This window comes from Vicugna pacos, chromosome 1, assembly GCF_048564905.1.
Source record: "Vicugna pacos chromosome 1, VicPac4, whole genome shotgun sequence".
In the NCBI taxonomy this organism is placed as follows: Eukaryota; Metazoa; Chordata; class Mammalia; order Artiodactyla; family Camelidae; genus Vicugna; species Vicugna pacos.
The window spans coordinates 101,281,225-101,294,634 of record NC_132987.1 but is presented as its reverse complement, the minus strand read 5'-3'; positions in this window follow the sequence as shown (position 1 = coordinate 101,294,634).

The window sequence follows — 13,410 nt, the reverse complement described above, 5'->3', positions numbered from 1 at the left end:
ATTAAGCGAAATAAAGCTTCTATTAAAATTTCTACATGGCTTGAATGGTTGACAATATAAAGATATCTGAACCCTCTGCAAAAATTGTTAAATCAATGGGAGAAAACATGATTTCTACTTATTAAAAATATCTATGATTTATTTTTTCATATCAGCATATTATAACTCCTTCAATACCCAAAGCCATCAAAGAATTAGGGCTAAATTACAAATGTCTGCCAAAGCGTGGCACAATGGTTTGCATACTTAAATGCTTCAACACTCAAACCCTACAACTAGAAAGAAGTATGGTCAACACAAGCAAATTCATCTTTATTTTATTCTCCAAAAGGGTTAATGCTCAAAGAATCCTTTGTTTTATGACAAGTGTAATGTGAGGACCCTCAGAATCCTGATTTATCATTGCTCCTTTTTTTTTTCTCTTTCTTTCCTTGTGTAATTTTTAAGTGCTTGCGATCCACATTGGATAAAAAAGACATTTGAGGTTGAGAGCTGGGGAGGTTCAGGGTGGGAGGGAGAAGGCTATTTTGAATCTTGTGACAGTGAGGTTTCGTTCAACTAAGGAGCTCTCTGTGGGTTTCTGGCATTGTAAGTGTTTTGTCTGCTTGCAAGCAAGCAGCTGATGGATGGGGAAAATGTTCATTGATTTGTAGTGCCTGCACTGCAGCCAACCAGCACTAGAATGAGGTGGCACCATCATGAATCTCTCAACTATGCATATTTATATGCAGCTGCTGTACTTCTAAACCTCCAGTGAATACAAAGTACTTGTGTGGCCACCAGTTCACACAATGCGGTCCTGCCGCATGCTCTGATTTAACTACTGTATGCAAGAATAGACTTGGGGGGGCTCGGTGGGATACAGAATGGAGAGGTAAGCATGGAGAGAGAAAAGACCCCTGCACAATTCCTTTTTCTTAGATAGTCAAGAGAATGAAATGAATGTGGGAACAAGTAGGGAACATTGTAATAAATGCTTTACGTGCTTGAATCTCAAGTTGCAAAATTGATTAATGGAAATGAAATCCTTTTAAAGATGGTGTTTTCAGTGAGCAAGGCTTTGGGACTACATGATAATGATGTGGTTAAAATATGCTGGCACCATTGAAATCATCACAGCACTGAGCTGCATGCATGAGAAAGTCCCTCCCTTGGGTAAACCACAGCTTCATATAGAGAAAGAGATGAGATGCTACACTTGGGTAGGGGTAGAGAGGGGTGAGGAGGAAAGGAGAAATAAGAATCTTTAACAGCACTGGGAAGAAAATTTAAGTGAAGTGAAAATATGAGGTTATTTTAAAAAGACAGATGAAAGAGAATTCATTTTAGAATAGAAAATGGAGCAGGAGGGGTGGTTTAGAAGCATGAAAGCTATTGGGAGAGGTTGAGAGCCGAAAGCTTAGAAGAAACGAAGAAATATAATGTGAGCAGGAAAACAAATGAAAGGGATAAAAGAAACAGATAGGAATTGTCAGGTGAGAATCCTCTCTTACAAAAAACCCAAAATAGTTATTTGAGATATGCACCCGTATATTTAGAATTAGAGAGTGTACATAGTTTTATAAAAATGTCATTATGTTACTGGACTGCAAAATTTGAGGCACAGTAAATTTGTAAGGCTGGAAATTTTTAGACTTGATCAGTTAATTTCTTTTTCCCAGCATCAGAAAGAAAGAATTAAAGAGACAAGAGAGGAATGGGGGAAATTGAAAATCATACAGAACCAACACCTACTAACTATGAAATCATTCTCATTCATAAAGTTCTGAAGACCAAGTTCAGGTAAACGCTACCGAAAACAATAGTTCCACAGTGCATCTGACAGTTCATTTTATTATCAGATTAGGGCTCAGCTCCAAGATAAGCTGTATCAGAGCAACATCAAATGAAAAGTCAAATTCAGTATCTGGGTACTGTTTGATTCCATTATCAAAAATAAGCTTTATACTTTTCCACATAGAGTTAAAGCACTAATTCAGCCCAAATTACAGCTGCTCTTTTGACCAGTACATAAAATGGCCTTCTTCCAAATAATTCTCTTTGAGTGTTCTAGGCAGGGTGTCAAACCTTATCTCCCACGAGTCTAGAGAAGATGGATTGAACATTGAAAGTTATAATGCCAGAGCATATTCAATGTTGATATTATATTATAGCCATTTAACCTTCATTAAACATGTCCAGATTTTTAAAATAAAACACAAAACCTCAACATTGATCAGGAGTTTCTCTCGTCTGGCGTAGAAACGCCCTGCAATACAGTAATATTAGACTCTGGGTTAGCCATGTACTCCACCCAGTGGCTTGTCAGAGTAAAAATGCCTTTTATAAAGGCTAAATCTGACCTAATTTCCTTCTATTTTTCAGCCCTGAGTGTAGTAAAATGTTAGATAAATATATGAAATGTAACATGAACTTTACTCTTCATAATGACTAAGTAGGAAGGCACATTATCGTTTTCAAAAAGATCATGTTTTCGAATTTTTCAATTAAAAACAAGCAAAATCTTTAATGCAGCTCTCATATAAGGATTATAAATTAGCTAGTGAGTGTGTGTGTATGACATGTATACATGCCTTGATAAGTCACTGTTTCTGGAGTCATACAAGAAAACATTGATTTACACAAATAAATGATAAACAGCATTTTCCTGATGGAGAAACCAAATTGGAATGCTAAACAAGCAAGTAAACAGAAAAGGCAAGGCAAACCACTGATGACTACTAGAATGCATAAAAAAATGGGCTCCTCAGATTAACTACAGTTCTGGTGAAATGTCTAACCAGAACATTTTTCCCAATCCTGCTGAAATATCTAAAATTCAGTTCATTCAAGCCCTTGTCCTACTTGGCAGAGAACAGATATAATGAAATCTGTCTTTTGTGATTTACCTTTATGATGATCAAAGATCACTAGTCATCAGAGATATTGTGACTTGGATAAATGATGTTCTGAGATTAGGTTTCCCCCAGGAAGTTACATTTTAAAAATTTTGGTGGTCATTTGCTTCTTACAAAAATTGAGCAGAAATGAAAACTGAATTAGAGTTTAGATATCTAATCCTGGGTTGGAATTTCCCCCCATTAAGCATGGAGGCATGTAAAAGCCCATATTCCCATTCAGCAGACGAAGGGAAAGCAGGAAAAAAATGTTTCAAGCTATATGGCTAGCCAACATTTTAGAGCTTGAGCAAAAATTAAGATAATATTAATGAGGTAAATACAGGGTAGGAAGCAATTCTCGACTACATGAAAGGCAACTTATTATTCTTATCTTAAATTGCCATTAAAACAGATATTTGATATTAGGCAAGTCACAATGCTTTTGAACCAAAATTTCTTTACATATTAAAGAATGTACCACTAAAACTAATTAACATTACCAAGGAGGAAGAGGATTAATAATTCCTAACTTTGTTTACATAATGAACCTTTGAAGAATCTAATGAAATCCATGAATACCTCCCTGGCAAATGTTCATATCTATAGACCCGCAATGATTTTCATATAATTTTAAGATGTCAAGAATCCCCTGCAAGATCTATATGGAAACCATGAACTTCATCTAAAAAGCTGTGAATAATGGTTTATTAATTTGTATATCTCAACTAATAGACTAAGTCATTTATTTCTGTCCTCAAGTCTCAAGCAAGGTACCTGGCCCAGATCTGGTGGTACTCAATAAACTTAGGGCATATAAATGTTTTCTTAAAGTTTTTTTTTTTTTTTGGAAAAATTAAAGCTCTAAGCTAAGGACTTTAAAATCACAATTTGTCTGAATAACTTGAGTTACAATGAAAACTAGAAACCAGAAACTAGAAACCAGAAACTAGAAACCAAAACTAGAAACATTAAACTTATTTAATTCAATGAACATTCAGACTTCCTTGCAGTAAAATTAGACAAAAAGAGAACATTGGGGAAAATAGTCATGGGTATGGAAATGTGAAGTAGGTGGCATCTTTACTGAACTTTATATTGTCATCTCTTTAGTTTTTATATAATGTGAATGCTTCACAATCTTCCCACTGGAAAAAATACTGTAGAATTACTCCATCATCATCTCATATAATACAAAAGAGTTTTCCTTACGAAACACTTTTAATAAAAGGCAATGTAGAATGCTTACAGTCATTGTTCATTAAATAACTGCCTCATGTGATGCACATGACATTATCTGTAAGATCACATTTATAGCTACACCAGTGTGACTCTTATCAAATATTCAGTCCCATTCGCTATGGCAAAGTAGAAAACCAGATACAACCAAAGCCCATTACAAAGAGGCTCACAATTACTTTGGGCCCAGTTATACTCAGGGTGAAATGATGTCCCCAATTAGAGTATATTATCCTTTCTATCATCCAGGAAGTCCAAAGAGTTGGCACTACTCTTGTAGCATTACGTCATGATTACATTGCATGACCATGGCAGGTTTTCAAAGATTTAGCTTAACCAAGGAGAGAAGACATTTGCAGAAATGGGTATAACTTATGGAGAAGTCTAACCTTGGAGAGGTTAGCTAATTTTCCTGAGAGTGGCGTCCGCTTATGCAAAATGTCCAAGAGAATAGTAGTTGTATAAATGTAAAGGGCATAGCAACATGCCTGGTACAAAGTAAATGTTGAAAATATGACAACGGTTAGCATCATCATTACAGTTATACCCCTAATTAGGTATGATCACAGCACAGCTTAGATTGACTAAAAGTGTCCTTTCCTCATCTGGTAAAATTAAAAACTCTCAAAAAAACTCTCTAACAGATACTGCTTATTATAAATCTGGAACATCTATTTACCAAACTAACTTTCAAGAATAATTCTTACATGACCAAATTTAGTTCAAAGGTGCTTAAAATCGTATTTATTTTCTTCTTGCCTACAACGTTTGTTTTTAAAAAAAACCAATAGGGATAAAAGCCACTATCACGGGGTCTTTCCATGTGATTTAGTCCCTTAAATACAGTTTAAAATGTGTATAATATTATTATAACTACAGTGTCTGCCTTCTTTGAACCAGGATCTGATGACAATGATCTTAAATCAATAATTGTGCAAGTAGTTGTTTACCAGGGCATTTTTGACACATTCAAAACTCTGAAATAAGTGCAATTTTTTTTGTTTGCATATATCACTGAAAGACATCTGTGCAACAGCAAAACATTTGTACTTCAACTGATATTTAAATATTTATGGAGATGCATGATTACCTCTTAAGTGCAATAATTTTATTGATTCTCCTTTAGTCTTATTTATAGCAAAGAATTGTAATAAAATAGTGGTTGGACATTTCACATTTTCCTTCAAAAGATAAAAAGATCTTGTAGTTTTTCTTTCGCTTAATACTAACATCTGTTATGTATATGACTCTCTTAGGGTATTTTTTATCTTCCAAATTGACGTAAAAACTGACAAGATTTACTTTACCTACAATGAATTAAGGTGTTTCCATTGCATAAGAACAATTTTTGCTGATAATTCTTCCACAGAGTTGCTTTGGAAGAAATAGGAATACCATGAGAGGATGGGTTCAGGAAATAGAAACATTATCAGAGGTTATAAAATGACTCATTGATAAACTCAAACTGTGCCCTGCTCCCGGGCAATAATAACTTGGTGATTTTTCAAATTAGTCAAATTCTCCTGACTTTTCCTTTGCCTCCAATAGCAGAAGGTGAGGAGTCCGGAAATAAAGACAAAGGTGGCTCATAATGTGTTTATACACATTATGAAGGGAAATCAAAGGCTACATTTAAATCTAAGTTGAAAATTAGCCTTGTAGAGAAATCTTGGCCTGCAAAATGAAGACAGGCTTGAACTTTCCCAGCCTCCAATCAACTCAGAGATTCACACTGACAGCCTGAGGCAGAGCATTCCCTAACTCTCTGTCTCTTATTCCACCTCTGGAAAAATAAGATGAACGCTTTCAGGCTTCGACTCCAGCTACAGCAGAATAATTCTGTAAAAAATGAATGTCCCTGTGCAATGTGTAAACACATAGTATCAATCTCAGAGGATATATGAATAACCTCTGAATTGCTACACTGCATCTATTTTGCAATCGAAGGAGATGATAAATAATTCACCTACCAGCTCAACAGAGAAACTACCAGCCAAATGCAATGTTGTCAGTAACATGACCTATTCTTTTCCTTTGCATTTTGTGGAAAATTGCAGAGATAAGATGCTTACTTTGTCAGTTTGGATGAGATTTTAGTCTAACAATTTTGCAACCGAGGCTCAGTTGAAATTGAGCCTGAGGCTTTAGCAAAACAACTAAAACCTAAGAACAAAGACTTTTCAGAATACTGCCCCACCTGACATTATGAAGTGATGTTAGTCGTTCTGAAGTCTAGGAAAACCCCAAATGACTAGATCTTGGCTTCTCACTAATATTTCTGTTGCTTGAATGAACTCAATGGTCACAGTATTGTTGCATAATTTTCCAAATAATCTGTTTTCATGTCCCTTCTTTGTATTTTCCTTATCATTCACAATCTTTATGAAGTGCCCAGATATTTATGGTATACAAAAAATGTTTTTTGGTTTTTTTTTATTGTGAACAAATTTCTTAAGTAATCACATCCATCAGTTTTATTTACAATTGTTAGGTCAGATGTTAGTACAGTTCCTGACTCTTTTTTGGTCTGGGAAGAAAAGAGTAATAGACTTAAGGAAATGTTTATATTCTATCCAGGAGAGGGTCTTAATATTGCCTGTTTTCAACCTAAGTATGTTTTAAATGGTTGAATATGTTTCATGATGCCAAAAGTCCCTGAAAAGGGACATTTACCAACAAAGCAATAAAGCAAGTTTGAATGTATCTGAATATATCAAAGCGAATGGGTGAGGAATTAAACACTGTTTAAGAGGAATACTTGCAAAATTAGAGGACTCCATCAATGATTTCCCTGTATAGTTCAGGATTTTCTGCTTCAGGGTCTCGTCCATATCCAGATATACTGAACCAGAGTTCCTTTGGTAGGGCCTATGCATCTGCATGACAAGCTCTTAATATGAAGCACAGCCAAGTCTGGGAAATATGGCTACATTTCATGAAATGTCACTAGCTTAACAGTCTAAAGTATGCAGGACTAAATATCACAATAAAAAAATTTTCTTTTTAAGACAACGTGTTTCATAATAATATACATAGATAATTCTCATAGTATTACCTGATATAGAATTGGTACAGAATTTTTTCTGAGGCAGGATGGATGTGTTTTGAACTCTATCAAAGGGATTTATATAATTGAAGAACCAATAAAATCTTATTTTTCACACAGAGCAAAAGGGTAATTCCAATGCATTCTACCATTTCATTAAATGAGAAAGGTTTATGAATCATCTACAAAGTCAGGCAGCTGGAAGAGGTCTAATGAAATCACAAGATAGCATCTGTGAAGCAAAATCTATAAGAGATGCAAGAAGAGAAAAATGCTAATAATACAAGGCTTTAATATGCCACTCTTAGTACAAGACAGAAGAAGTAAACGAGAAAATAAGAGAAGAGATAGAAGATCTAACCAACAGGGTAGATCGTATGCATGCATATTTAGCTCTACCCCTTGAAAATAGAGAATACATGTTCTTCTCAGGTACCCACAGAATGTTCACAAAAATCCATCACATATTAAATTGCAAAGAAAATATCAGTAACTTCCATAAAGTGAAACTACTAGAAATAATACTCCATAATTATGAGGCAATAAAATAAGAAATTGTATATTTATATATATTCAAAGCCAACAAGGAAGTCGTTCCACTTGGATGCTAAAAAAATAGCCAAAAAACTTTTAATTGAATAATTCTTAGGTTAAAGGAGAAATACAAATCAAAACGGCAGAATGAAAAAAAATATAACAAAGAAAACACTACATATCGGGTAAAGGAAATTCACTGCACCAAATACTTCAATAACAAAGAAAGAGCGAGGGAGGGAGGGTATAGCTCAGTGGTACAGTGAGTGCTTAGCATGCACAAGGGCATGCTAACAAAGAAAGAATGCAAGTAAATGAATTCTTTTCTCAAAAAAACTGAAAACAGTAAATGCAAAATAAAAATAAAATATAAGGATGGAAATGATAAAACTAAAAGAAGAAAATGATCAGAGACAATAGAAAAACAGTAGATCTAATTTATCAATTAAAATCTTGCTTTTTTAAATAGTAAAAGAGAAAAAAAGCATGAACTAATCTGATCAAGAAAAAGCAGTAAGACTGTATAGTTAACAAAATGATGCAAAGTAAGAAGTGACAAAAGGGAAATAACCACTGAAACCAAGGAAATTAAAAAAAAAAAAGCAAATCGACTATTTATATACTATTACTCAGTAATGCATTCAAGATACAAGCCTGACAGAAATTAATTAGTGGCATGGAAACAGTTAAAGAAGCAATACTATCTCTGTTTGCAGATAATATGATAGAATTCAGGGAAAATCTCAGAGAATCAACAATAAAGCTAACTCAAACAAATAACCCAGTAAGTATCATGATAAATACTAACATATAAAAGTAAATAATCTTAGTATACCAATAAATAAAGGATATAAGAATGCAAAAAAGCCTATTTACAAGAACAATAAAGATTAAATACTTAGGAATTAATTTAACAAGTAATATGGAACATTTAAAATTTTTAAAAATACTCCTTAAAGACAGAAAAGTAGGCTTGAACAAATGAAAAAACATATCCTGTTCTTGACTAAGACAATGCAACATTAAAAAAAATGTGGTCTCTCTCTAAGTTAAATTATAAACTCAATAAAATCCTAATAAAAACACCAGCAAGCTATTTTATGGAGTTAGACAAGTTGATACTAAAGTTCATTTTAAAAGCATATATAAAAGAATAGCCAGGGAAGCACTAAAAACAAAAACCTACAAGAGGGAACTAGCCCTGCTCCATTAAAATACACTATGAAACTTCTACAACTAAAACACGTAGTACTAGCACAAGGGTAGACAAATAATCCAGAAAAATGGAAGACAACAACCAGAAGCAGTCTAAAATTTGGCACCTGTTGAAAGCGGCTTCTCAGATCTCCGGAGTAAAGATAAACTTCTCACAATAGGTGCTGGAACGACAGAGTGGACACTTGGAAATAGATAAAATTAAGTCCATATCTCATAGTATACACCAAACTAAATTCTAAATGAATTAGGGATCTAGATTTTAAAATGAAACCATATAGATACCAGAAGATAGCATGAATAAATTTCTCTTTATCCATGCATTATGAAACAGCTTTCTAAATCAAATCAGTGACTCAAAACCCAGAAGCCAGAAAAGAAAAGGTTCTAAAAGTTCTCATCACAAGGGGAAAAAAGATTTGTAACTATATGTGTGACAGACATTAACTAAAATTACTTTGGTAAACATTTTGCAATATGTATGTGTCAAGTCCTTATGCTGTACACCTTACACTTACACAGTGCTGTATGTCAATTATATATCAATAAAACTAGAAGAAAAAAAGAAAAGATTGGTAAATTTGAATAAATGAAAAAATTTAAAAATATGCAAGAGAATGTTTGAAAAGTCAGAAGACAACTCACAAACTGACAGAAAACAGTCACAGTACATACAACAAAGGGCCAGCATCCACAGTACACCAAGGACACTTTAAATCGGAGAATAAACACAAAAACATAAAAAGTGGAAAAACATTTGAAGAGCAACTTTTAAAAAAAAGTATAAAAATAATCCCCAAATATATGAAAGTATTTGAGTTCAGTCATAATCAATGAAGTGCAAATTAAGACACCAAGTTATCACTTCTTAACTCAGACTGGCAAAAATTAGTGATGTAACGTTCTGTTTATGATGGTAGAGGGAAACCAGCATTCCCAGGTACTACTTGTAGGAATAAAAATTAGTCCAACCCTTCTGGAGATAAATTGGTTAATACCTAACAAAACTGCATGTGCAATCACCTATTGATTCAGCAACCCAACTTCTAAGACCCTATCCTCATTACACCTCCAACATTTAGAAAATACTTATGCACAAGTTTATTCTTGCCTCATTGTTTTAGGTGCAAAATATTGGGAACAACCTAATGCTCATGCACAGGAAAGTCATTGAATGTATTATGTTAGAGCAACACCACAAAGTACTACGTAGCTGTAAAGAGAATGGAGATCGCTATGAACTGAGTTGGAGTGGTTTCCAGAAAAAATTGTTAAAGAAGCAAATTACAAAAAAAGTATCAATAGTAGCTACTTCTCTTATAAGGAAAAAAAGGGAGGAATAAGAAAATTAACATGTATCCCCTCATTTACATATCTGCAAAAGATATACAGAAAGGGTAAACCAGAAAATTTAAAAAGTGGTTATCTATAGGGAATGGGAGAGAAAGAGAGTGGGGAGAAAGGGGAAATGGGACACTGGTAGTAAGGATGTAGTGGGAGCAACATTTCTCCAATTATAGCTTTTTTATAGTTTCACTTTTTAGATCCGTAGCAATTTCCATAACCCCCCAAAATTAATGAAAAATAAAATTTTAAAAAGTAATTAAAACATCAAAATAAACCAGGATATGAGGTGAATACATCAGTAACAAATGAACCTAGTTATGTTTTAAATGAATAACACAACCACACTGAATGGAATGGAGAAGAAAATAGTGAACCAAAGTAGCTTTGGAATAAAAATATCTTGAGATTCTGTGAGACAAAAGTAATTCCATGTAATCACTTTACTTTGATTAGTAAATCAGTTTCTCACAGGGGTGAAAGGTATTGACTTCGTAGCAAATTGATGTGTATACCAGAAGTGAACAAATCAGTAAATGTATTGTAGATAATGAGAGCCAAATTTTTTACTGTTAGACAAAAAAGTTACAAACAAGGAAACCTATGGGCTAGAATGAAATTTGTTATATTAGATTAGAATCAGAGATGTCAATTAATTCATAATTGTTCCTACATTTACAGATAGATGTAGAAATAAATATGATGAGTGTCTATGTATGGATTGGTATATATACATATACTCCCTAACATTCTCTATTAAGAGGGAGTAGAAGTAATAACATTCCAGTAGCAATAAGTATACCTGGCTTGCAGATCTTGGTTTCTTAATCCATTCGCCAATAAAAGAAACAGAAAATTCCTTGGACAAGTGGCTTATTTCATGGCTAAGCAGGAATAACATAAGGTGAGTCTGGAATATCTTGTGTTGCCAAATCATAAGAAAGTGCTCAAAAAAGTTGGAGTGTATCAAACAGACATTAAGCCAACCTGAAAAAGAGTCCCCAATAGCCAATGCTGGTGGACTAATCTGAACAAAATATATAAAGACAGTATTGAATTGTAACTCTTAAAGTAAATACCCCTGTGTCCACATAAATATAAATATATAATTGAATAAGCAAATGAATGGGGTAGAAGAAACATTTCTTCTTTTGAAGAATTCCAATTAATAAATGTAGAAGGAATGAGGGACATACAAAATCACATTAGGCAAACAAAATAGTAACAATTGTTATAGACAAGATCTACCAGTAAATATTAAAATTGGTGGGCAAAAGATTGAAGAAAAACAGGATATCTGCTTAGTCTACGAGTATCTCTTCCATGACATACACACACATACACACGTAAAATTATGAAGGGAAAAACTGTAATCCTACAATGGAAAAACCTAGCAGACACCACCTTCCTCAAGTGATAATGGTTAACAATACCAGTAATCAGATACATTGACATCATGGATCCCCTGATATGATGCAGTGAGAAGGGCACATCACTTTCTCTTGCCCAAAATGCATAACCCCAATATAGTCATTAAAAAACCACTAGACAAACCCAAATTGAAAGACATTCTACAAAATAACTGATGAGTCCTCTTCAAGGTTATAAAAAAAGTTAAGAAACTATAAAATATTGAGGAGGCAATGAGACCAACAACACAAGGTAGTGTGGGATCCTAAATTTGATGCTAATTTCCCAGTTTTGATAATTATTCTGTAACAACGTAAGTTGTTAACACTAGGGAAGACTGAATTAAGGGTATATACATGTACTCTCTGTTATTTTTGCAACTTTTCTGTAGGTCTAAAATGATTTGAAAATAAAAAGTTTTTAAAAACCACAGAATTTTGAAAGTCAGGAATTTTACTTTTAACTTGACATTCTGATCTGGGCTCTAGTTCTAGCATTGTTGATGAAAGATGTGACTTGAGTATGTCACCTAACATCTCTGGGCTTTGCTCATTTATTTATTCAATATACATTTATAATGTAATTGAGTACAATATCCTCCAATAATTTTTCTACTTTAATATTTTATTGTCTAGGAAAAACTAAGAAGCAGCGTGGAAAAAAGTTATCAATTTCTCTTAATACGATATTTATACTACTCTGGACATTTTATTCAAGTTACTCAAATTAGTATTTTTCCAACAAATCTTGTTTCATTGTTAGAATTGGTTTTTTTGTTTTTTTTTTTTGTATCTTTTTGGGGAAAAACATGGTAGGTAGCAGAGAGCATAAACTACTATTTGGGATCATATATCACCTCACAGCAAATATATTACTGTTCTGAAAGACTGGTTTAATGCTTAAAAAGATCAACCAGCTTTTCATTAAATGCCAGCTATGAAAGGCGTAATAGAAGGTAGAAGGAACACAGAAATGAGTAAGAAATATTCCTGGCTGTAAGGAGCTGACAGTTTACCCTGAGAGCAGACTTGTATTTAAATGAATATTTGTAAGGCAATGTGAACAGCATTGTGATAGAGATATGTACCATCCCACAGAAGAACAATCAAACCCTGCCTAGGGGAGTAAGCAAAGATATTTCAGAGATGTCAGAATATTGGAGGACCAGCAGATGCTTCTCAGGTGGAAAAGAAGGGAAGAATTCTTCATGTTGAAGATAGTATGTGCAAAGGTAGAGTGTTACAAAAAACTGGTGAGGGTTCCACACTGACTGAATTACATGCTAAAGAGTAGTGGCAAAGGCTTTAAATACTAAAGTGAATGGAAAAGACAGAAAAACTGAGCAACTTGTCTCTGATTCTCGTCCTCCTTCCTACTGCTCCCTTGCTTGCTTGCTCTTTTCCTATTATTATACAGTTTATCAACAAACACAAAAAACACACAAACAAACAAACAAAAAATAAACTCAGGCTTGTCCCATGAGTTTTACCTTAATCTGCAGACAACAAGAAGCAAAAGACTTCTTGTTCTAGTATCACATTTTATTCTATAAATATTCATGAGGAAAGGATCCTCTACATACAAGACTCTGGATAAATATAAATAAAAACTGTCTTTACCTTGGAGGTATTTATGTAGGTCAGAAGCACAGTCAAAAAAAATTTTTTAATAAAAAATAACATCTTCAGAAATAACTTCTCCCTATATACATCCTCAACCAATACACATCCCTTCCTGAAGCATATT